We start from the raw sequence: 27035 nt of genomic DNA, 5'->3' as shown, positions 1-27035 counted from the left end.
TAATCTGCATATACCTCTTGAAGTTCGCATAAAAATATATGCAAACTTACATTGAACCTCGTAACCTCGCAAATATCCTACTTAATTCGCATATACCTTATAAAGTTCACATAAAAATATGTGTGAAGTTAAATTAAACCTCGTAACCTCGCAAATATCCTACTTAATCTTTATATACCTCATAAAGTTCGTATAAAAATATATGTGAAGTTAAATCGAACCACACAATTTCGCTAATATTGGATTAAAGTCGCATATATACAACGATCAATGTATATACCTCATAAAGGTTGCACTACTAAATGATTGAGTATAAAAACTGATTGTCCTCACCAAAGGCTATTTTCACGTAAACTACAGTTCTTTGTGGCCCTAATCCTGCTTTCCTCTAATGACTTTTCTAGCAACTATTTTTGGCAATTCTTTGGCGACACTTCATCCTCGAGTATTCCAGAATCATCGATGGTGATTTTTTCTGGTAAGCACACATTAAACGGTTGGACCAATTATTTTTTTAAACAACAACTTGAATCAGGGTTTTTTTTTTTGCACAATTAACATGAGTTATTTATTATGTAAAAGAATTGCATGGTTTTCAAGTTATCTTTGCATGTTTAATAGCCTATTCTATTTCTTTAAATGATTTGTATGTCTCTATCCTCCAGTTTAGTTGTTTATATGTTGTGTATTTTGTATAATAAGCATGGTATGTTGGAAACACTGTTTGATTTTTTTTGGTTTTTTTATTAATTGGGGTTTTGCATTTGTCAATAGGCAATTATGTTTGTTTTTTGCAATGTTTTTTCAATAGCCTATGTCATGTGTCTCTGTTGTCTAGTTGTTCACCAATATTCTCTATCTTGTTATTGTATAAAATTATGAATTTGTTTAATATAATATAGCCACTGAGAAGACTATGTCAGATTGGTCTACATCCACATCATCTTCTAGTGTTAGAGTACAACAGAAAAAGACAAAGAAAAAAATTATAAATTGGGTCATCCTATGTATTATGAAGCACAAAGTAGGCTTGATACCTGGATAGAGAGGAAGCTACATCTAATGCCAATAATCTAGGTGTCTGACATTTTTCATAAAAAATGCACTTCGTAAACCCAAAAAATTGTGCTTAAACAATTAGCAATAAATACCTTAAATGTTAGCCAAACAACATCTAACAATTTCAAAGTGACTCATATCTAAGGCAGAATGTTTAGAAAATGTTGAAGAGCTTGTAGTTACAATATTGTCTCTCATCCCGAAAGCATCTAAGAAGGGGGAGGGTGGCTCAATGGTAAAGAAGAGTGACCCATTGACTCACTCTGATGTTATTGCTAACCTCAATGCCCAAATAGATGAAGTTGAAGATGTGGTCACCTACAGTGATAGTGGTGAGATGAAAATGAAAAATGTGGATAATAGAGGAAAAGGATCATGTACAAGGGCGTAGGAGGTACCTTACCAAAGAAAGGATGTGAACCCTAAGGTTGAGGTTAATATAAACCCTCTTCAGAAAATGGATGTGAGTATTAATTTGACTGTTTCTAGCAAAATTGATCATAATTACATGATCCACAACCAAAAGATTTAGAAGATCCAACATCATGCATGCATCAATTCTACAGGTTCCAAACACACCAATGATTCATAACACTAATAGAGGAAGCAAATTAGTGGTTGTATCATATGCATTTCCAATATTTCTTGGAGATTATACCATGGAACATCGGTTACCCCCTCTTAAAGGTTGTTGTGATGTTCTAAAATCTAATAACCAATATATTTTAATTTACAGATCTTGAGATGATCATTACGTTAGAGGGTGTAGTATGAATCACCAAATTTAAGTATTATGGGAAGCCAGTGAGTGGACAATGATAAGGAGATTTCAAGTACTTATGTGATCTTTATTTGGATGCGAAGGATGATGTGTTTAAAAGAGAAAGGATTTAGTTATCATCGTCGAGGAATCACTATGACCCAATCAAGGAGAGAATGATGAATGAAAAACTACCGTATGTTGGAGGGAAGGGCGGTAGTAGGGTGGGAAAGGATGTGAGAGTATTCTTGCTCTACTTCTTTGACATATGCTTATTCATTGACACTGGTGTGAAGTCAATCTATGCATCGTATATTAAACTATTATAAAACCTAGATCATGTAGATCAATATGCATTGGGAGCAACTTCACTTGTACACCTTTATGCAAGTTTTAGAAGCGTGAATAGTGAAAGAAAAAATATGACTGGGATGTTGGTGTTGTTTGAGGTATTTATTCTTTCATTGTACTTAAACTTTTGATTTATACTCAACATTATTTAACAATATTGATGTATTATACTGTATATTAATCTTTGTTAAACCTTGTATTAATCCTTGCAATTTTGGATATGAGAGCACAATCCATTGCAAGGCCCTAGATGTTTAACTATCTCCATGAATTTTCACATGTTGCAATATGAAGTCAGTCACGTAGCGAAGAAGTGATTGATCGAAGAGTGGAGGGTCCTCATATGGGATGTGTCCAATGCATTTCATTGTTGCACAAGCTGACCAAGACAAACATAAGTATCATTGATGATATTTCTTATATTTTCATAAATAATGTGATATAGGACTAATCATGAATGAAACTTAGTTTTGTAGTTAAAGTGGTGGCTCTATGAAAACATGGAGGAGAAGGAGGAGAATGTTGATGCGGTTGTGGGGGTAAAGGACATCATAAGGATTGACATTTGATTGTACAACATGAATGAAGTTGAGTGCAAATTGGTTGGTCAAGTTGTCTAGCTATTTGGGTTTATTTAGCAACCTCGTTGACCTCCCACAATTAACAAATATGTCTTGCAGCAAATAAAGGATTGGAAGAAGGATTGCCCTATGAGACTCCTCTTTAAACTTGAAGACTATCACGATAGCAGTGAAGACATCAACTTGTCATCCTTGGCACATGCTGATATAATCCAAATTCTAGAGGACCCTGCTTTAAATCAATCGCCCTTGTCAAGCAAGGTGGATCCCAATATAGAAAACCATGATCTACACTCATTGCCCCACATGGATCCAAGCATTACCACAAAGCCAAATGTCAAAGACTTGAATCCAAGCACCATGGTCTAATCAGCTAACGAGGACCCATTCTCTATAGAACTAGATCCAAGCTCCATCTTGCAATGGGACCCACCCTTAAGGTGCCATATCAGCAACATCCTCAACCAAGTATGATATTTGGTATGAGGGGTCACCTTATTCTGCATTTGGGACTTGAATCCAATTCTGGGTTGGATGAAGCGAAGCAAGAATAAACCATACTTGTTTTGGAAGGACCCAGATCTAAAGAAGATACCAAGGACCAGCTGGCCCATATGGGACCCACTAGAAAGGTCGACCTCCCCTCTTGGGGTGGCTAGATAGACATGCAAAGTTGATTTAAGAAGGCCCTAGGTGTTATTCTCACCTTATAAAGGTTTTGCCTATTTTTAGAGTTGATACTTCAAGGAGTCTCTTAGGATTTCTCTTTTTTGCATTTATATTTCTTGTATTTGTTAAAGCCTTTATGACTCTTTCATTGGCCTATATATAAGCTTGTTATGTCAGCAATTGGAACATCATATATATGAAAATGAAATGGGATTTAAAGTTCCCCACTCTCTTTCTTTCTCTATTCTTCTAAGAGATGAGTCCCTTTCTCTCTCTCTCCTTGCCCCCTTCTCTCTCTCAATTTTTGTAGTGACTTTGTCACTCTTGCTTGATGTCTCTAAGGTTCAGAGGATTAGACCTAGGTCTGAAACTTGGTGGTCTTCTAGGTTGCTTCCCCAAACACGCTCTAAGCACTGAATGTGTGGGTGAACCATAAGAACTGTAACAATTGTGATTTTTGGCTTATTCTTAATAAATAAATAAGGATTTTTAGTGTTGAATTTGTGTATGAATGTTAAAAATTCACATTTCAATTCTAGTCCTAAATGAATCTGTTTCGTAGGTTGGATTTGGACTCTAAAATGGATATGGATCTTATATTGGATTTTGGATCTAACTCGGAACCATGATCGAAGCTCAGAAATGGATTTTGGATCATAAGTGGACACTAATCGAATTATGAATCTTATTTAGAATATGGATTTAATAAACCGTTTTGGGATCTAGTTGGATCACTTGCATGGCATGTGGGGTAGAAGTGATGTATCATCCACGTGGGACAGTGGGGTCTGCTTGAGATGACTCATAGCTAAAATTTTCCAATTCCTCATTTACTAAATTAGGATATTATATATTTTAATTAGATATAAATTAGTTTAAAATAATATATAAACTATACTTATGATATAAGTAGTATATTATAAATTAGATTCTATCATATGTAATACACTCAAGAAAGGAAACATGGGTGGTACATCCCCCCCCCTTCTATTTTTAAGAATTTGTTAAGTTAGAGTAATAAATCAATTAAATTGTCTACTCTAATTGGCATCCAAAAAAGAGAAAAAAAAGAGGTTAAGGAAAGGATGTGAGACAAGAAAAAGGAAACTTTGAAAAAAATAAACAAGATGGTGGGTTTTCATATGGGACATCCCACCTTCCTACTTCCTTACAGATAATTAACAAAAAACAAAGACTATCTTTTGATAATTAAATAGTTTGACAAAAATTGAATGTTTATCTAGGAAGTTACCGTGTGTCTATCCTAATCCATATGGTAATTGGGTTGGGAGCTTAAGGGAGAGAGAGAATCCCACACACCAACCCCATTAGATCTCTCTCTTCCCTCTCATCTCTCTCTTTCCTTTTTCCTAGATGACATGACTCCCTCTTATTCTCCTCCCTTGGGTGTGAGACATCATTAAAGCTATAGCCAAGATCGATGGTGGTGGTGCAAAGCCACAACCGGATTTACAACCAGAAAAGCAAATCAAGGTAGGGATATTGTAAACTCGTCTTTAGGCCTTAGATTAGGGTACGTGTGTACCACAAATGTTTCAATGTCTGATCAGGCCCTAGATCAGATTTGATCCATCATTGGGTACAAAATTTTAGATTTGATTTGAGTATAAAAAGAAAAGTATTTAACATTTTCATTAAAGTTTTTCAAAAAGGTATTTAAGAAAACTCATATGAACAAAAAGATGTGATTGGTTAGGGCTTGGTTAATTCTGAATTATTTGATAAGTCTTAATGTTAATTTTATGCAATTTATGTGCTACTTATTGTGTTTATACTTCAGAACTTTTTTTTGGGTTGATCAGATAATATATTGGGGTTTGTAAGCATGAAATCAAGTATTGGATTATTGTTTTGTTATGATCTAAAGTATATTGCTCAATTTTTTATACATTTCATGTTGATTTTAGAGTTATATAATGTGTTTTTAATTACAATATCATGCTTGACATTGATTCAATGTTTTATTGAAGTGAAGGCATGCATTAAACTTATGTTTGAAAACTATACATGCTCTTAATATTTTCTTATGCTAATCAGTTTCAGAAAAACATTTGATTCTCTAAAAAACCCCAAGTACTATATGTGAATAAATATATGATGATGTAATATACATCAAGGAGATATCTGAAATAGTATTGCATGGCCCAAACTGACATCGTATGAGAGAGTTATGTCCATGACAATGGGACACATGACCATTGCCCTGCAGTGTAGACTAAACCAACCCATGTTTATAAATACCATGCAAAACCCATCCAAAACTCAAATTTTGGAGTTGCCAATTTTTTTAAAGTTTGTTCTTACATAGATGAATACCTGGTAGAGAGATCAGGGCCTGAGACATTGCAGAAGAATTTTAAAAATTCTTAAAAGTTGATAAAAATTTATGGAGCTCATTTGAAGACTGCATTTGACATTTTTCAAGAGGTGTCTAGTCCATGAGCCCTTTTGATTTTTTTATGAGTGTATTAGACCAGAGCCTCTGAGGACTAATTGTTAACATGTATAGGAGTCCTAAAAAAATGGGTTGCAAAACTTGTCGGTATGATTTTTGACAGATTTTACAAAGTCTGTCATAAATTTGCCTCTACCCCTTTCTAAAAAGGGTTACTATATGTAATGTTTTTCTTTCTGCGTATATTAAGTGTTAATTACTTTGAATTTCTTAATAATAATGTATGTTATATTATAGATATTTTGATGAGTTGTGCATGTTGAATGGATGTACAACAATTTGGTATATGCATACCATGGTAAGATGCCACTTTACCACTTGATAGTTGTATGTGCATCACTGTGCATGCTACCTTTGAAAAATGTTAATGCCTAAATGGTCATGAAGCATGTATAGATGATTGAATGCAATGAATGCTTACTGATGCAAAGAACATGCATATGACAACATCAAATTATCATGCAATAATGAATTGAATCATGATACATGTACGCTTTTGTGCAATGAATATGCATGTGAGATGATACATGCATCATCCGTTAAATTATAAGTTATGTATATGTGTGTAAATCATCCTTTTCATATTATGAAAATGTAGGATGTGAATTTCATATTTTGCATGACACTTACGCACAAGTTGTGGTGTATATGTATGAGGTCCTAGTATGAACCATAATTTGAACATGTGATTGACCCGAATTAGAGGTTGTTAGCTATGCAAATGGTTATGTTTATTTATACGTGCATAAGGTCTGGTTGGTTAACTTTTAAAAGCTATGATTAATAAATTGTTATAAGAGAATTAATAAATTTAAACTTAAACTGTGCACAATAAGAATTAATTTTCTTAATGACTTACGAGAAAAACATAAATGGTACTTTCAGCTCTGTGGGATTTTGTTACAAGCATAGAAGGTTTCTCTCCCCAGCCACGAATATAGGGAAAAACTACCACCGATGGGGTAGTTAGCACGTAGTAAGTTAACAACATTTGAAATATCATGTTGGTGGATTAGAGATCTTTTTCGTTAAAAGTTTACCTCGACACCAATTTCATTGAGCAAGGTCAGGTTAATAGGACAATGTTGTGAATATACCCTTGGGTCTTTGCCTTGAATCCAGGATATGAACATGTGTTTGTACCCACAAAAATTATAAAAGAGAAACTAAAGTTGTTTTGGAAATAAGCATGCCATGCATCATATAATTAAAAAAGGTTAATTGAATTGAACGAAGTCACTCATGCATCAAGTTAATATTTTTGAAATTGTTATTCGTATATGCATTTAAGTTATTGTTCTATATCATGAATGAGATCATGACTAAGTGAACTTGCAAGCATGTACTTGGTGTTTTATGAGTTGCCTTTGTATATGTTTACTTGCAATTTTATGTAATTCAATTGAGTGATATTGTTGGTGGTATGGATCTATAAGTGTTCGAGAATGCCTGTGTATGATCATGTATGTTAATCCTAAGTTTAAATACGATGTTTATGATGTTCACACCAAGAACTCTTGTTTCTGACCCCTACCACTTGCAGGTGATGCAAAATGAGCGGACACGTTGACAGGAGAGCTGCAAGATGCTAGCAACTACATATTTTGAGGTTCTAGAATTAGAATTGGAAACTTTATTTATTATGTTTTGAACATTGTTATTTAAATTTCTCAAGTTGTGATTAAATAAATGGTTTGGCTCATTTCCCAATATGATTTGGTTATCTTTAGTTGCATTAAATAATTTTTATAAAAACAATCCAAATGTAAGAAGTGTTATGTGTTGGACCTATAACCTGCCCAAAGTTTTGAGCCATTATGTAATATGTATTTTCATTGTGCATTGAAAAAAAAAATGGTTTCAAATTTTGGGGCGTTACAAGAACAATGTCTAAGATCAAGAACTCACCAACGCACCTGGAGTCCAGAAACACCCTACCCCTACCCAAGCTTGGTATGACCTCCCTGCAAGTCCCAATAAGTCAACCAACTCTATACCTAATCCTAAACCACTCTCTTCCTCTTCCTCAAGTCTTTGAACCAAGTGTAGCGCATATTCTGCTTGTTGTAACTAGCATAATTTGACTCGACTTTACCCTAACATTTCTTCGTAACCCGACCTAGTCCAAGCCTAAAAATTTACCCATAGATTAACCTCTTGTCCTTAGTCTACCCACCAAAAATTGAATCAAAACTCATTCCCAGTAAGGAAAAATAAATATTGTAACATGTTTTTACCAAATCCCATTCTAGATCCTAACCTATTTCTTGTGTTTCCTTATTTTTATTTTCTTGACCTAAATACCATGAACCCCAAATTTTAACTGAACCTTCCCTTGTTTATCCTAAGTCTGTCTTGAATTTTTTATAATTTTTTGATCGATATTTTGATAGGAATAAATTAATCTCTCAAGGTCTGTCAGAATCCAAACATAACCCCGTCCCCAGAAAATCACATAACTTTTAGAAATTCTATCTCTCAAATGACAACTCTCAAAATCCTAAAAATTTTACCCAAGCTTTCCTAATTTTTATCCAAGCTTTCCTAATGTGTTTCAAAGCTCCTCCTAAATTTTTAGCATTTTATCTATTGTGAATTGGGAGAACCAAATTTTGTACTAAACCCTATCCAAACCCAAACTAAACCTGTTTTAACCTACTTGACCTAACCCAGTCCAACCCGTGGGTCTAGGACCATAACAACTTTGGCCTCAGAGCGAACGATCATCATTCCTCTATAATTTTAAACATGAACTCCACCTTCTCTAACCAAACCGCCAAGAGAAAGCCCAACACCAAGCACTTAGTTGAAAATCATATGACTAATGTTGCGGCAAGCGTTTAACTCATGTTGGATCTGCCACAAATACAAGCAGGCATCGAAGCTGCGCAACAATTGCTTCAATCCACTAGCCAATGATTTGATGATTTCAAGAAGCAAGTTCAATTTTTGAAATGCGAACCAGCCTTGTTGTTGTTGCCCATAGACAAAACTGACGAGAACAAATTTGCCATTGTTCTTGAGGTTAATGTGGTTCTCAAAGAACTGTTGGAGGCATAAGCGGACCCACAAGAGCGACCAAAGGGTGTTCCACTTCAGCAAGTAGAAGAAGATCATCCCGTTCTCTTTTGAACTCACATAATGTGCTATATATTGTAAAAAGGCAATATATAAGCCAAATACAATTCTTCGAAGATAGTTTAGGGTGAGCCCTTAGAACACCCAAATGATGAAAAGTTATAAGGGAACCAGTGGCATGAAAGATGCCACAAAATGCCTACTGGGGTCAACCTTGAAAAAGAAACCCTAGAAGGTTGTTTTATGAAGCACAAGAAAGGGGTGGGATAACTAAAACCTTTAACCTTTGTAAAAAGGATTAGTCTACCTCCTATTGGTCGAAGGTCTGCAAACCAAGAGAAGTAGGTCTTATCAAGTTTGGGAATATGTTTACCTTCCTACACTCCTAAGGTTACCAAAACCATCTTATCACATCAGAAGAGTATATGGACCAAGGGACCGCTTGCCACTTTGGACATCCTACTATGTCTTACCATGACCATGATGTGGACAAACAAGGTGTAATACTTGATAATTTTTCATAATTATTCGATAAATAAAGATGAATTTTTATGTCTTAATTTTAGTTTTACTTTTTATTTCAATTCGAATTTAAATTTGAGTTCGGATCACAATTTGATTTAAAGTTCATTTGAAATTTAGTTTTAATTTGGAGTTGAATTTCATTTGAGATTTAATTTGAATTTGAATTCAAATTTGAATTTGGGATTTAATTGAATTTGGATTTTAATTGGATTTGAATTTAGAATTGAATTGGATTAAAATTTAATTTAAAATTAAATTTGGATTGGATTTAATTTAGAAGAAATTTAGAATTTAATTAAGAAAAATAGAGCCATAGGGTGGGATGCTCCCCCTATGTGGGCCCCTCTTAGAAGTTGGAATATGAGAAGGATTCAATAAAACCCTCTCTACTTTGGTTAAAGTGCAAGTTGCCAATTAGTTTTCATATTCCTAGAGAGTCTGAGTTAGCTAATGTATTTATTTATTTCTTATTTCATGTAGAAGTCCTAATTAGCTTAGGATTTCATAAAATTTTATATAGTGAAATTAAAATTAAATTAGATAAGTTAGAGAAGGAGCTTCCTAAAAGAAATAGGAGACTTGTAGGGGAGTTATAAGAGGGAGACTCTATCCTCCCTCATTCCTATCTTACGTCCCTCCCTCTTGGGTTCTCTCTCTCTCAATTTCCTATTTCCTCTCTCTCTCTTCCTTTTCCCTTCCTTCCTACTCCCACACGCTTTCCTTGGAGAGGTGTTGGTGTAGCTGGATCTTTGTGGTTCACATATGTAGGAGAAGAACTTGTTGGTGTACATGTAACCTTCTATGTATTTATAGAGATACATGAACATATTGTGGATGATTTTTAGATGTGTATCAGCATGCATATCAACCTAGATTCATCTAGGAACTGATATAAATTTGATTATGGAGGCTTTTATAAATCCAAAATCTTTTTTAAAAATCGGTTTAGAGGAAAACATATTCTATTAAGTAAAAATATTGGATCTTGTGTTTGTTTCATGTTATGAATTAAATCTTCATATTTTCAATAAATGTGTACATGCATGTGTATGATGTGTTTATCTTGAATCAAAATCATTAGATGCATGTTGTTGGCATTTTTGATAAAAAAATATGAATTTCTTTGTGTTTTTTAAAAATTGTATATTGTCTTGTATTTTTATTTGGATCAGCCTTGAAAATAAGTCTAGTTCTAAAAAAATATGAACCCATAAATCCTAAAATATTTTTAGGATTTTTCAAACATATAGAAGCAATCTAATGTTTTTTTTTGGGTTCGATTGAGTTATGGGTTGGGAGATACAACCTCTCCAAGTCGACACAAATTTTTGGTCTTAATAGGAAATTTGTGTAGGCTAAACATTTTTGTAAAATTTATTGCACCAAAATTATTTAGGATTTGTAATTGAAAATTTTATGTGTTTTAGTTTGTATTTTGAAGAATATACAATAAAAATCTTTCATGTTGATTTATTATAATTTAAAAATTAAAAATCATGAAAGTTTGGTTTAGAACCTAAATTTCTGGAATATAATATGTCAAATAACAGAAAGACTCTATTGTGTGATGTTTAATTCTATGATGAGAAGGCACTTAGTTTTGATTTTTTTTAGAGTTTGTGTCAGACACACAAGCTAACTATAATAAAAATTTTAAAATTTAGTTCATTATGTGCAATGCATGGTTGATGGTTCTTTAGAAAGACTAAACGAGATATAATTGTTTTGTGAATAAAAAATGGGTTGCACTTGCAGAATTTTTATTATCTGATTTGAAATAAGTTTGGCTCTAGGTTTTTTCCTGTAAACAACTAATGCTTGTGTGCATATACAGTAAAAATCTTATATTTAAATTCATTTTATTCAGATTGTGGCAGAATTTTTACTGACTAAGAAATTTTATTTATATAATTTTAAAGTTAAAACTTTTGTTTTCTTGTATGTCATGGTTCTAGAAGTGAACTAGTTGGACATGATTTGGTTCTAAAACTGAACCATATAAACACATGACTTATTACAGTATAATATGTGGGCCTAATGAGGATATATGATTATGACTTTACTTGCGATCAAAGTGGCCACCATTCTGTCTAAAGAGTGAGAGAGATCTAAGGGAGATCAATCTAAGAGGTCAACTGGTAATGGTAGGACCTGCAAACAACAATTTTTGGGTGAGAAGAAGTTCACCCCACCTGCCAAGAAGCAGAAGCAGTATGGAGGATTCTAACAACAGTAGAAGCCAACCCAATAGTGCATGAAGTGCAATCGTTTCTATGATGGACAATCATGCCCTCATGACTCAGGCACCTATTTTTACTACAGAAAGATAAGCCATTACATCTGGTAGTGTCTCATGAATAAGGTTGATGAGTGCAAGCGAGCAGTCGGTGCAATTCAACCCCAACAACAACAACAACATGCCTTCCAAAATAAGGTGGCATGCCATGTCTATACCACCACAGTAGATCAACTAAAGAAGGGTGACTTGATGCAAGGTACCATGTTAGTCGCTGGTCAAGCTACTTTTGTCATGTTACATATTTTTTTGTCTGTAAATTTTACTGAACAATTGAGGCTGAATATTGAGCCTCTGAACCATACATTGGACGTATATAACTTTGTTAGTTATAACACCTTATGTGTAACTTACGCACTGCATAGAGTTAGATGGACAAAACCTATATGATAATCTCATCCTACTCAATACAACCGAGTATGATATAATATTAGGTATAGATTGGTTGTTTGAGCACTATACAAGTATTCTATGCCGAAAAGAAAAGATTGCATTATCTCTACTAGGCATTTCAGATAATGAATTCAGAGTGTCTGGGCCATTTTGAAAGATCTTAAAGGGTCAAAGGAACCAAATCTTGTTGTAAAATCTTGGATTTTATGCTAGAGGTCTGGATTATGATTCAACATTATTGTGATTTTAGATCTTGTTGTGAACTTGATTTGTGTGCTAAGAGGCACTGCTATGGATTATGAGAGAAAATGGGAAATTGAGTCCCAGATATGTTGGTCCTTTCGAAATCCTTGAATAGATTGGTGAAGCAGCATACCGTGTGGTGCTACCTCCTCAATATACACAGATCCATAATGTCTTATATATTTTTATGCTGAAGAAATATGTCCATGATCCATCTCATATCATTCAATACAAGGATGTGGATATTCGAGAAGACTTGACTTTAGAGGAGAGGCCAACAGAGACTGTTGACCGAAGAGAACATGTGTTGAAATTGAAGACTATTCCTCTTGTCAAGGTGTGTTGGTAAGTTCATGGTATCGAGAAGTATACATGAAAACCTCAAAGTAGCATAAGAAAAAATACCCTAGTTTGTTTGAGTAGCTCTTGTATCGATTTTTGAGGACATAATTCTTTTAAGGGTGAATGATGTAATACCCGCAAAATTTTTATAATTATTTGATAAATAAAGATGATTTTTTATGTCTCAAGTTTGGTTTGAACTTTCATTTGAATTTCAATTTAAGTTTGAATCTTAAGCTAATTTGATTTGAATTTGACTTAAAATTTAATTATAATTTGGAGTTAAATTTTATATGCTATTTAATTTGAATTTGAATTTGAATTTGAATTTGAATTTGGGATTTAATAGAATGTGAATTTGAATTTGGAATTTAATTGGATTAGAATTTAATTTGGAGTTAAATTTGGATTTAATTTGAAAATAATTAAGAATTTAATTAAGAAAATTAGAGTCATAGGGTGAGATGCCCCACCTTATGTGGGCCCCTCTTGGAAGTTGAAATCTTATATGAGAAGGATTAAATAAAATCCTCGCTACTTTGGTTAAAGTCAAAGTTGCCAATTAGTTTTCATATTCTTAAAGAGTCCTAGTTAGCTAATGTGTTTATTTATTTTCTATTTCATATAAAAGTCCTAACTAGCCTAGGATTTCATAAAATTTTATATAATGAAATTAAAATTAAATTAGATAAGTTAGAGAGAGTTTTCTAAAACAAATATGTGACTCTTAACGGAGTTATAAAAGGCGGACTCTAACTTCCCTCCTTCCTATCTCACGCAACTCCCTCTTGGGTTCACTTTCTCTCAAATTTCTATTTTCTCTCTCTCTCTCTCTCTCTCTTTTCTTTCTTCCTTTCACACACACTCCTTAGAGAAGTGTTGTGTTGGTGTGGTTGCATCTTGGTGGTGCACATATATAGGAGAAGGACCGGTCAGTGTTTTTGCCTGTATAAGAGTATTTTTTTAGTTTTTTTTTATTCTGAGGTAGGAACACGTAATCTTGCATGTGTTTATGGAGCTAAATACATGAACATGTTGTAGATGATTCTCAGATGTGTATCAACATGAATATCAGCCTAGATTCATTTATGAATTGATCTTGGAGAATTTTATAAACCCAAAATCTTTTTTAGAAATCAATTTTGAGAAAATCGTGTTCTATTAAGTAAAAATGTTGGATCTTATATTTGCTGCGTGTTATGAATTATATCTCTTATTTCCAGCATGCTTAGTTGTGTATATGCATATATATGGTGTGTTTATGTTGAATCAAAATCATTAGACACATGTTCTTAGTCTTTTTAATGAAAAACATGAATTTCTTTGTGTTTCTTAAAAATGACATGTTATCCTATATTTTTATTCTGGTCAGTTTTGAAAATAAATCTAGTTCTCCAAAACTATGAACCCATACATCCTTAAAAATTTTGAAGATGTTTCAGACATATGAAAATAATCATAGAATTTTTTTTGCCTCTATTGAATTATAGGTTGAGAGATACAACCTCTGAAAATTGACATAGATTTTTCGTCCCAATAGAAAATCTATATAGGCTGAATGTTTTTTGTAAAATTTATCGCTTTCAAATTATTTAGGATTTATGATTGAAATTTTTATCTGTGTTAGTTATATTAAAGAACACGCGATAAAAATCTTGCGTGTTGATTCATTACGGCTTGAAAATAAAAAATCATAGAAGTTCGGTACAAAAACTAAAATTTCTGGAATATAGTCTTCATAAAACATAAATAGACTATATTGTGTGATCTTTAATTCTTTATTGTGAAGGTGTTTAGTTCTATTTTTTTTTAGCTTGTGTCAAATACAACAATTTAACTACAGTAAAAATTCTAAAATTTATTTCATTTTGTGTATTGCATGGCTGAGGTTATTCGGAAAGACTAAACTAGACAAAATTGTTCTAAGAAAAGAAATCAGGTTGCACTTGCATAATTTTTATTCTCTGATCCAAAATAAGTTTGAGTCTAGGTTTTTGCATGTAAACAGCTAACACGTGTGTGTATTTACATTAAAAATCTTAAATTTAAATTTATTTTATTCAGATTATATCAAAAAACATTTTGACTGAGAAATTATGTCCTTATAATTTTGAATTTGGCATGTCATGGTTACGAAAGTAAACATGATTTGGTTCTAAAGCTGAACCAAATGAACACACGACTTATTAGAGTATAGTGTGTGGGCCTAATGAAGTATATGATTGTGCCTTTACTTATGAACATGAACATAATTGTAATTATATGTTGTAAATTTTTGTTATAATGCTTTAGTGGGCTACATGAAGTGTTAATCTGCAACATGATGTAATGATATGCAACATAATATGTTAATATGTAGCATAACATGTTTTTATATACAATATGATGTTACGGTATGCAATTTGATAGTATATATTATTATGTAGTGCTATAAGGCATGAAATACGTGCATGCACTTGTTGATAGTCATTAATGAGTTGTAGTTCAAAAAAACTAATATGGTGTCATGAGTGCACGAATATATGATGGTGTGTTGTAAGGCATGAAAAGTATGTATGTAAATGAAATCACTTATGAATGAGCAAGGGGTTGATGAGAACCCATGGGTGCTAAAAGTGCATCAAGTTACGAAAATAAAGAATATATGCATACATAATATTTTGGCTATTGCCTTCACATGCAAGATACTTGACTGTTTTAAAAATGTTAAAACATACTAAATGAGGTTATCAAAATGATAAGCTAATATAACTATTTAACAAACATAAATGAGAAACATGAATGAGTAGTATGATACTCATGCCATGAAAGATAATGTGAAAGTTACCCTAGAGGGGTACTTGAGTTATTGAGCCATGTAGTGTTGAATAATGTAACACATGTGATGAATGTAATGACATCCTTAATAAAAACACCCAGTAACCCATTCGGACTCGGGCTTACCTTAGAGAGGTAGGTGATACAAAACTCTGTTGGACCATTATTTGTTTTTTAGAGTAAGAGCATCTCATGGTTCTCAGTCCTCGGAGTTAGAGGGTTGGGCTACCAATTTGTTTTAGGTGGTTGATTTAGGTCTTTTGCAGAAGTTTAAGATGTATCATGTTGTTTTAGTGGCTACTGGTGAGATTTCTCTCGACATTGGACCACCTTTAGTGAATTAATTTCAGTAAGTTACTCATGAAAATTAAAATACATAGCATAATAAATACCTAAGTGATCTCTTCTGATTTGTGATAGTGACTTGTGAGTACTTACAAAAAAGGTAATAAGATAAACAAAATCTTTACACTTGAACACCTTTATTATGTGTTAAATTGGCATTGAAAACATGTCCTAATGATTTAGATGCATAATCATGAACATATTATTGTTCTGTAGTATGTTGCTTAAAGGTATTGGCTATGCATGATCAGTTGAATGCTTTGTGATGATTATGTGCAGTATACATATTCTAAATAATATTTGATTTCATATATGCTTAGTTTTCATATATGCATGCATTATTATTATGTTCCTTCTGAGATTTAATGAGTCTGACCCCTATATTAAAAAATTTAAGATAATGAATGAATTAGCTGGAGTGATTATGAAATACCAAGAACCAACAATTTTGGATTTAGAATTAGGTGAATAAAAAAACTTGTTAATTAGTTTTGATAGTTGTTTAAAAATAATTTATTTAAATTGATGAATGATTTTAAATGGATTTATGAACTGTATTTATCTTTTATGTTTCAGATTCAGATTATTGAGTTATAATCAAATTACGAGTTGAATTTAGACTCAAGTTCCAAAACAGAAATTAGATCCAGTTTCATGCTATGTTTAAATACCTCCAACCTACCTGAAATTCTAAGCAAAACTAAAGACAATTGTTTTCCACTGTATTTATGCTTTCTTGATAAAGGGTTATTGTCTTTGGTGTCTCTTTTACGAACTTAGTTTTAGTGGGCTATTAAACACTAGTGTTTGCGCACAAGTTGACTCCTTAACTCTTAGTCTAGTTGGAACAAAGACCAATAAGACCTTGCATAAAAAAATCATGTATTTTCAGGTTAAAATTTTGGGGCGTTATTCAAGGTGTCGGTGTAAAATATAAAAAAATTGAAATCATGACCTCTAAGCCTAACCCCACACCCTTTAAGGCCTTGAAAAGGGCCCTTGAAACTCTTATGGGTAGTCAAGAGGCGAAGTAAATGATGAAATCTTTGCTTTCTCTTGGAAGCAAGGTTATAAGGGAACACCATTGTTGTAGCAGAAGGAGTCAGACTCACCCTTGTGGCACCCAAGAAAGCCATATGCAAGGCTCTCTTGCTCACTGTACCCAAAATCTCTAAAGTGTTTGTTACAGAGACTGAAGGGTGTGACATTTGAAGAAGAGATCATTCAATGCTAGAAAGCCACTTTTTCGAAAATCTCGCAAACTGTGCCAAGGTCTTGCCGTTGAACATGAAGGAATTGAATGTCTACAAGTTGGTGCATGGGAAAAGAGTATCAGATCCTTCTGGTAGACACTACATGAGCTTCCAAAGTCTCATAGACCAACATGCCTTAACCCGCTACAAATAAATTGGATCATAGAATTCCTTGACTCATAGGGCATTGTGACTCAAGTTGCTGGACACTGGAGGTCTCAACCAATTGGAAGTTGTGCATATCCAATGTCGCTAATCGGGCAAGACCTCATTCGTTGTGTGTCACACCCATACATGGCAACCCAACTTCCTTGTGTGCATTGTTTGTCATGGTCGAGTGTTAGGGACTCATGCCCTGATTGTCGACAAGGTAATGTGGCAAGATGGTTGTTGGAATCAGAGTGGAACAATAGAAGAAAAACATCAATCCTTGTGTTGTTCTCTGATGGACCGTGTCTTAAAAAATATACACTATTGATAAGGTGGTTGCAATAACCTACGCACCACTGAGTTGTCATATCGAGAAAACGAAGTGAATGGCCTCCTTTGTCATGCCCTATCCTAATTTTTTTTCATGAGCAAACTCATATCATGATTGAAGTTTGAATCTCAATAAAAGCACCCTCAACGAGAAAATATAGCTCATAGTATTTTGATCAAAACCAATCTCTATTTTTTATTCGGGTGGAGGCAAACTTTGAATTCACCACCGACAAAGTGAGCATTCTCTTCTCAAGGCTCACAGATGCAAACAACTCGTGTGTTGGAAGAACACACAAGTCAGGTTTGGTTCAAACCTAAGTGGTACCAGACCTAGCCTCGATTTTTGGGTATGGTATGGGGTTTAGACTAGATCTTAATCGAACTCGCCATAAGAGAAACCATACCCATACTCGATAAGAACTACATGAACCAGACCCAGGCCATACTTGATAAAATAATATTTTTTAGCATTTTACATTAAAAATTTATGGGTCTTAATCGAAACTCGGGTCAGGTATAAAATTTCACAAACTATACTTGGATCCATGTATTAATTGGATCTTTGGGTTCGAACCCGAGTCTTTATATTTATCACCGTACCCGAACCCTATAGGGTTTGTTATGGGGTGGGTTTAGGTAAACCCAACCCGTTGACACCACTAATAGGTGTCAAGTGGTGTTGAAGGCTGGAGGACATTTTGCCAAGCACTACGAAGTATCCCGCCAACATTAGAGATGAATGACAATCTTCATAGCAAACTCTTTCTTAGTGGACTAGGCAATTCTTAAGGGGAAAGAGATGATACCATCCAAATTCAAGAGGACCCTGCTCCAAATCCATTGTCCCTGTCAAGCAAAGTGGATCCCAGTGTGGAAGACTTCAATCCACACTTATTGGTCCAGATGGATCCAAGCATTACTAGAGAGCCAAATGTTGAAGACTCGAATCCAAACTTTGTGGTCCAAGCAATTGATGATGACCTATTATCTATAGATCCATATCCAAGCTTTGTCCTGCATTGAGACCCACCCCTAAGGTGACACATCAACAATATCCTCAACCAAGTACGATATATGGTATGAGGCATCATCTCATTCAGCATTTAGGACCCATATCTAGTTCTGGTTAGACAAAGCGAAACAAGAAAAAACTAGACCCGTTTTGGATGGACTTAGATTCAAAGGAGACACCCAAGACCAACTATCCCATGTGGGGCCTACTAGAAAGGTCAACCTCCCCTTCTGAGGTGCCTAGATGGATGTGCAAAGGTGATTTAAGAAGGTCCTAGGTGTTATCCTAATCCTAAGAAGGTTTTTACCTATTTTTAGAGTTGAGACTCAAAAGAACCTCTTACGATTTTTCATTTTTGCATTTACATTTCTTGTATTTGGTAAAACCTTTATGTCTCTTTCATTGGCCTATAAATAAGATTGTTATCCTAACAATTGGAACATCATACATGTGAAAACGAAATAAGCTTTAAAGTTCCTCACACACTCTCTCTCTTTCTCTATTCTTCTAATGAAGGAGTCCCTCTCTCTTGCCCCTTGACCCTCTTATCTCACTCAATTTCTGCAGTAACTTTGTCACTCTTGCTTGGCATCTCTAAGGCTTAGAGGATCATACCAAGATCTGGAACTTTGTGGTCTTCTAGGTTGCTTGCCCCCAACAAGCTCTAAGCACTAAACATGTCAGTGAACCATAAGAACGATGGCTAAGATCATGAACTCACCAATGCACTTGGAGTCTATCAACACCCTACCCTTGTTCAATCTTGGTTTGACCTCCCTCCAAGTTTCAGCAAGTCAACCAACCCTATACCTAAGCCTATACCACTCACTTCCTCTTCTCCAAGTCTAGCCCATATTATGCTTGCACTAGCAAAAATTTACCCGACTTCACCATAACATTTCTCCCAAACCCGACAAGTCTAAGGTTGAGAATTTAACCATAAATTAACCTACTTATCCTTAGTTTACCTAAAAAATTAAATAAAAAATCATTCCTAGTGAGGAGAAATAAATTGTAACCTATTTTTATCAAATCCCAACTCATTTTATGTGTTCCTTTATTTCTATCTCCTTGACCTTAAAGACCCCAACTCTATTTGGTTAGTTGGAAAAGCGATGATGTTGGTTGTTTAAAGCTTCATCTCGGTTGATGTCTGGTTGTGCTGATTTTGAGCATTCTTCACGCATCTCGTTTTCAAGATGATTTATATGTTTTAACTCAATTGATCAAGACGACCATTGAACTCCATGATCGTTTGATCCCTTTTCAGGCTCTTTATCATCCCGACGATGGAGAACCCGCTCTAATAACAATTGATGCAAATCGATTACTTGATTAATTGAAAACTATGCTATGATCTATACGCCTATGATATCTTAATCTATAGAAAATAAGTAGAAAAATTAAAGAAAATTGGTAATAATTCATTCCATCTATGAAAACATGTACAAAAATTATTTAAAAAAAATTCACAAAAAAACCCTAATTCTAATATGGATTTGAGGTAGATCCAATACATAACTATAAAACAAAGCCAATCTGATGTCCAATATTCAATATTAATATAATAAAACCTTAAAAGAAATAAAAGGACCCAAATGGATCCTAAACCTGGTTGACCATCCTCCACTCTTGCATCATAAAACCATATAACATATTAAATAAATCATGCTAAGCACATCTCTACGTTTAGATCTACCATTTGGTGGATGGATCCATACAAACGAACAAGAGTATATACCAAGGGTTAAGTACTCCATATCCAGCAACAATGCCACCATTCACACGCGTTAGGTTATATAATTTCTTTACTTGCACCCTGTTCTTGCTTTATTCCGAACCTCTTATTCCTAGACCTTGTTGATTCCTTCTACTTGTCGGTTGCTTTGTCTGTGGCCTAACCCACAAGCACCAGCAAAGCGCAGGGCCCATAAGTGGAGATGCAAGCGGACTTCATGCATTTTCAGAGCATGGTTGATCTGAATCATAAGGTACTTTTGGGTGTCTCAATTCGCTTTCAAATCATTTTGATTCCCAAGGCAACCCGTGAGATTTACTTGCTTTCAAATCATTTTGATTCCAAATCCCAAGTAGAGATGGCAGTGGACTTGGGGACAACGGGGCTCCACCGCTTTGCCCTGTTTGGACTGGGGATGAAGGCCATGAAACGGGAATGAAGGCGGGGATGAAGGTTAAAATCTATTCCCGTGCGAGGATGGAGGTGGGGATGGACTTACGCTTTCCCCCGCTCTGTCCCCGTCTTAATCCCTACCTTTCCCCGCCCCGTCCCCAATCCTTTAAGGAATTACTATAGACCGAGGGGAAACATGGCTCCGCCCCGCCTCACCCCCATTTGGACCGGGGATGGAAGACATGAAACAGGGATGGAGGTAGGGTTGGAGGTTTAAAATCCATCCCCACGTGGGGATGGAGGCGGGGATGAAGGTTCATACTTTGAAACGGGGCAGGAGTGGAGACCTTGTCCCCCACCCCGGTCCACTGCCATCCCTAATCCCTAGGCAACCTGTGAGATATGAAATCTCAAGTGTTGTGTTGCCCGGCTGCCTGAAATCTCATGTTCAAAATCAGGTTCCAGAAGAACATGAGATTTCAGGTTTTTAGGATCGCTTTCTCAGGCTCCCTTGAGAAAGCAATTCTGTGGGAACGAACGGAACGTCCCCTAATACGATTTAACCAGTAAATCTAACTCGAACCCAATCCAAAAAGCGCAGTCAGCAACTCAACATTTTTATGATCCATATCTGAGAAAAATGTATCAAACTTGGATCAGAGGTCCAACTGATACGATCCATTTTCCCTATCCATAAGACCCCGTATCAATCTTTCTGTCCAGTGTTTACTCTGGAGCTCAATTTGCACATTCACCATCAACCAAACCGGGTCGGGTGGCTCGGGCCCAGCAGTTAACCAAGCCAACGTAGGCTGAGCCTGTTCAACAGGGTTCTGTTGGCCACTGTAGCAGACACCACACCACGCTTGAAAAGGAGAGAAAAAAGCAGAGCTGCCCCAAAAAGAGGGACGAGCTGGTTCAGACACTGCCCTTTCTGTGAAGGCCTGAGGCTTCAGACCTTTCCTCCTTCCTCTACTTTTTTTCTACTCAGCACAGTGAGTGCTCTGTGTGTGTGTGTGTGTGTGTGTGAGAGAGAGAGAGAGAGAGAGAGAGAGAGAGAGAGAGAGAGAGAGAGAGAGAGAGAGATGGAGGAAATCAAAGAAGAGGAGGCGTCCCTTCTTGAGAAGAAGAAGGAACCCACCAACAAGAGACCCCCCAAAACAACCACCCCCACCTCCACGACCAATCCCTCCATTACCATCTTTGCCTTCTGGGCCTACCTCACACTCTTCGTGTCCCTCCTCGCCCTCACCATGGTTGCCTTCTCTTCCTTCAAGCAGCCGTCCTACGACGACAAATCCTGGTTTCTCTCGCTCACTCCTTCCCTCCTCTCGCATTTCTCCAAAGGAAAGATGATCAAAGCCTATGTCGGTCACGAGAACCAGCAGGCCATCGAGCTCTTCGTCGTCGAAGACGGCCCGAGGGACGCCGAAACCGTGCTTCTGATCCACGGCTCGGGCTGCAACTCCTTCTCCTTCCGTCACGTCCTGCAATTCCTCGCTTCTCGTGGTATCCGCGCATTGGCGATCGACCTCCCCGGCTCGGGCTTCTCTGGTAAATCCATCCAAGAAACCGTGGAAGATCAATGGCCGCGGTTCTTCGATTCATTCCGGGACGTTTATGATGATATCACGGAGAAGGGTCTCTTTTGGGGGTTTGATCAGCTCGTTGAAACAGGGGGCCTCCCCTACCAGGAGAAGAAAACAAAGGTTAGGCTTTCAAAGAGAATTAGCCCAATTCGATTAGATTCAATGGGTGTTGGGGGTGTAATTGAGCAGGTCATCGATTCAATGGGTCTATCGCCGGTGCATTTAGTTCTTCACGATTCGGCCGCGATAGCAATCAGCGGGGTGTTACGTTCAGTGGGCTCTGGATCGATTTGTAGCATAACAATCGTCGATGGTGGAACAAATCCGAAGAGAACAGCTTTTCCTTTGTGGGGTTTGGATGTAGTTGGAGTGAGAGAGGTGTTACTGGGTTCAGAGCGGATTTACACTGCTCTTCTTAGGAAATGTTGTTCCAGATCGATGTCAATGTCAGCTGGAAATGATCACAGGATTCTTCTGAAGAGTAGAGGCGGTGCAAAGACAGTCGCAGAGATGGGGAGGCGGATGAATTCGAGCTTCAACCTTGCGGAATGGTCGAATTCGGAGGTGATGAGTGGGATACCTGTTAGGATACTGTGGTCGAGCAAGTGGTCTGCGGATTGGACAGAAGAAGGGCGCAGAGTGGCTGCTGCATTTCCTCATGCTGAATTTGTTGCCCACTCTGGCGGAAGATGGCCTCAGGTGAGCTGATCAATCTTTGAACCAATGAAAGATTTGATTTTCCCTGTGTTCTGTTGATCTTAGCTTTTTTCGTACAGTGTTTTGCTGTGTTATCACTGAATAAGGTGCTGTTTGGGAGCTTTGCATTGAGATGGAAACGCCGTTTATGGTTTTGCCAAAATGTTGTGTTGTGGATGGAGTTGCCAAAAACATCCAGTTGTAAATGGTATTGAAATGTGGTGTTGGGGCTGCCAACTCCACTCTCAGTACAGTGTTTTGGCAACACCACTGGTCCCAAGCAGTAGAGAGCATGAGAGCAATGGGGGAAACCACAACACACCTCCGATTAAAGGCTCCCAAAAGGGCATCTTGGAGACACCCAAATTCAGTAGACAGAGTCACTATGGCATCAAACTTCTCTGTTTTATCTCGAAAGCCAATTATAATTGCATCAATCACTTCAATTTGGTGGTCTGTTCTGGATTACCAGCAGCCAATAATAACTGCAGGAGTTGGGGGGTGAATGACCAGCCTCTGGTTCAAATTAAACAAGTATTTTGATGTTCAAAACTAAGGATAGTTGCCTATCAGTTTCATATTATTACCTATCAAGACACTGAATGATCAGATGAATTCATGGACAGTTTTGAATTTCACATCATATCTTGGTGGCAGATATACCCCTTCTCCCGCTTCCTTCACATTACTGCAGAATGTTTTTCTTGTCTTTCTATGACTTAGGGTAAGTATGAATTGATTAGCTTTATAAATCATCAACCTTCAGTGAATGATCTTTTAGCTCAAGACATGAACTTGGAGCTCAAGTTTTCGCCACACTGCTATTGTGTCGTGGATAGCGTCAGCCAAATGTGATATCAAGAGAGAGTGGAACTCTGGGAATTTGGATCGACCCTTTAATTCATGAAACCCACACTCTGTATGTGAACTGTGTTTCTGATGTTGAATGGAGTACTTTTTCCTGCTTATTTTGGAAATGAACTAAATATACTTTTCTTAATGGTCAACCTTTTTTGATGATAGGAGTGGGCGTTTACACAAATCTACTAACTTACACATTATTTTTCTAAGTGGAAAACACTTCTCTTTATGATGATAAGGTTAGCTTGCATGGATGAATCTGAATTATCTCATTTCATTAACATCGTAGATCAAACTTAGATATTCTGATTTACCAATGGATGAATATCATTCAAGGAGGCTGAGAGTGAGAGATGGCCAATGGAGAGAATATGTTTGCTTTTTTCTACTTAATAATGGAATTGGCAGATAAGCTCTTTTTGTCTTTCCTGGTGGTTTGAGAAAGTGGCATTAGGATCCATCCTTTGCAGGCATTTGTTACATTTGAGAAGTCTTAAAATATTTACATTTGATAATATGAGAACAGGTTTTTCGAGGTTTTTCTGATAGTGCTGACCATACAAATGTGATCTACATTCTTCATTTTATAGGTATCAGCTCTTGGATTGTTCTATTCCTGCATGTGGATGGGTTTTTATAGGTTTGAAATTGATAGTCAAAAATTTTTATAAAGACTAACAAAATCATATATTTTCATTTAAGAAACATGATCCAGGTGTTGATTGCTAGCAAAATGACCATGTCGAACACATCTATAGGATTGTATTTGTGAAAAAGTGTTGGAAATTCCTTGCTTGCATATACTCATTGCCTTTATATATATATATATATATATATATATATATATATAGAGAGAGAGAGAGAGAGAGAGAGAGAGAGAGAGAGAGAGAGAGAGAGAGAGAGAGAGAGAGATCATTTGTAATTGAACAAGCTTAGAAACTGCTCAGGGACTTCATCTTCATTATCAAGGTTTGTCCCAACTGCCTGGGGTGGGTTTCATGAATCCTATATCTCAATTTCTTTTTGTTTAGAGCTACAATTTTCTCACCTTACTAACCTTCATACCACCCCTTAACGCCTCCTTTCAAGTCTTCATCTTTTCCTAATGCCTTTCATTTGCATTGTATAAACTGTTCAGGGACTTTTATGACAGCCAAACTGAACGGGAACGAAAAATTTAATCCTAATTGATGCTTTCAGATATAACAGCAGGCTTGAGCAGTTCACGCTGTCTTTTTATTTCAAGTGTTGTCAATTACTTGCAAAGGATTGGAACAACTGAAGTCTGGTTATGATCTCAGACTCAAATTGAGGATTTGTTTGATGCAATCACTGGAACTCGGCCTTGCTTATACAATGATTTTCTTCTCATGGTTGCAGGAAGATGCAGCAGATTCAGTGGCAGACGCAATTACTCAATTTGTATGGTCATTGCCAAAATCTGTCAGGAGAGTAGAAGAGCCTCCTTTACTGGATCATAATCCCAAAATGGTGGATGAAGCCAGTGACGTTCATAAACATGTCCACGATGAACATGACCATTATCATCATGGTCATGAAACTGGTTACCCCAATGATTATGGTCTTGGACATGGACGTTGGAGTTGATATCAAGGATATGGCAGAGGGGAGCAAGAGACCACATTGAAAAGATGGTCTTTGTATCAAAAAATGGTCTAGTTTCACTTTAAAGAAACGATGTGTTTATTTAGTCCTTCCATGGGAGATTAAATTATAGTACAGACTGGCGTTTTCCTTGCTTTTGCGTTCTTTTTTATTTTAACTCTTTTTCCTTATGCTCTTGACCTGCTTTATTTGACTGCTATAAATTGCATTGCATTCTCTGGCACTATCTTATAGCGTGTTTACTTCACAATGTGTAAAAGTTTCACCATTGACCAACGGGGGCCTTAGCGTGGTCGATAGGAGCTGTCAGTGCACGTCTCTTGTGGTGGGACGTTGCAGTTTCAAACTCCAGTGGTGCGTTGAATAATAACTGGTGGGGTCTGCCTAACCGCAGCTTGCCTTTCATAAAAAAAAAAGGTTTCACCATTGAAACTACTTGTTTGAAAATGCTTGCCCTAGTAAATGGACCATGTCAAAGCATTTGTGTATCAAATTTGATGAGATAAAACTTGCACTTTTATGTGATATTATATATATGGTTTAGATTTAATAAAGTCCATTGAAGGCATAATCTAGTTGGAATCTCATGATGCAAGTCCTTTTGTCTCAACTTACCCGTAGATGTGTTTAACATGCTCAAATTAGTGGGAAATGACCCTTGGATCGTGTTTTTTATAATGAAAAGACGTTCTTTTGAGTAATAAAAATTTGGTTCATTTACAACCATTGATTTTTGCATCACTGGAAAGACCTGAAAACAGGTTGGATTGTGACTATTTAAAAGCTGGTTTCTACTAAAAAAATGTACATCACATCTGAGTTAATTTGGACCAAAAACTATAAAAAATGAGAAAAATTTAAAGTTGCTAAGTCGCTTGTAATTGTAACTATTAACCAATAGATATAGGGTAAATATTGACTACAAATTAATGTATAGAACTAATGAGCTAGAAATCATAGGGGCATGTTGTATCAACTCAATCTAACCACATAGATGTGTTCAACATGGTTTGTTTGCTAAGGATCAAGCTTTGGATCGTGCTTTTCACATGTAAAAATGTGATCTTTTGAGTTATAAAATTTTGGTACATTGTGGGCCGTTGATTTTTGAAACCCTTTAAAAACCAATTTATTTGTCATAATCACATAATTCAAAATAAGTTTCCTACTAAACAAACCATGTCACATCCTTAACATTTGATCAACAAAAAACTGAAAATTTTTGAAGAAAACAATGATTTTTATTCATTAGTTTTGTACCTTCATTATTTGCCAATATTACCCAGATATATAGGCATATCATCAAGCACTCAAAGTGATTATTGATCATCATACATGTTTCCGCTGTTGATAGTGCAAGATTAGCAGCAAAAACATGTGTTTTTTTAAAGGAACCTTTAGCGGCGGTTGTGACCATTGCTGAAGGTCACCAAAACTCAAAAACAAAAA

General features: G+C 35.9%; 1 pseudogene across 1 annotated transcript; it reads left to right on the top strand.

Annotated features, from left to right (window-relative positions):
- The first annotated feature begins 21899 nt into the window (after nt 1-21899).
- Nucleotides 21900-25809, top strand: LOC149828885 (protein AUXIN RESPONSE 4 pseudogene; annotated as a pseudogene). Its single transcript, XR_016434155.1, has 2 exons — nt 21900-23102; nt 25341-25809. The product of XR_016434155.1 is annotated as a protein AUXIN RESPONSE 4 pseudogene (transcript).
- The last annotated feature ends 1226 nt before the right edge of the window (nt 25810-27035 follow it).

Source organism: Nuphar pumila, chromosome 9 (genome assembly GCF_984573655.1).
Source record: "Nuphar pumila chromosome 9, dmNupPumi1.hap1.1, whole genome shotgun sequence".
In the NCBI taxonomy this organism is placed as follows: Eukaryota; Viridiplantae; Streptophyta; class Magnoliopsida; order Nymphaeales; family Nymphaeaceae; genus Nuphar; species Nuphar pumila.
This window is presented reverse-complemented; position numbering and strand designations above follow the sequence as displayed.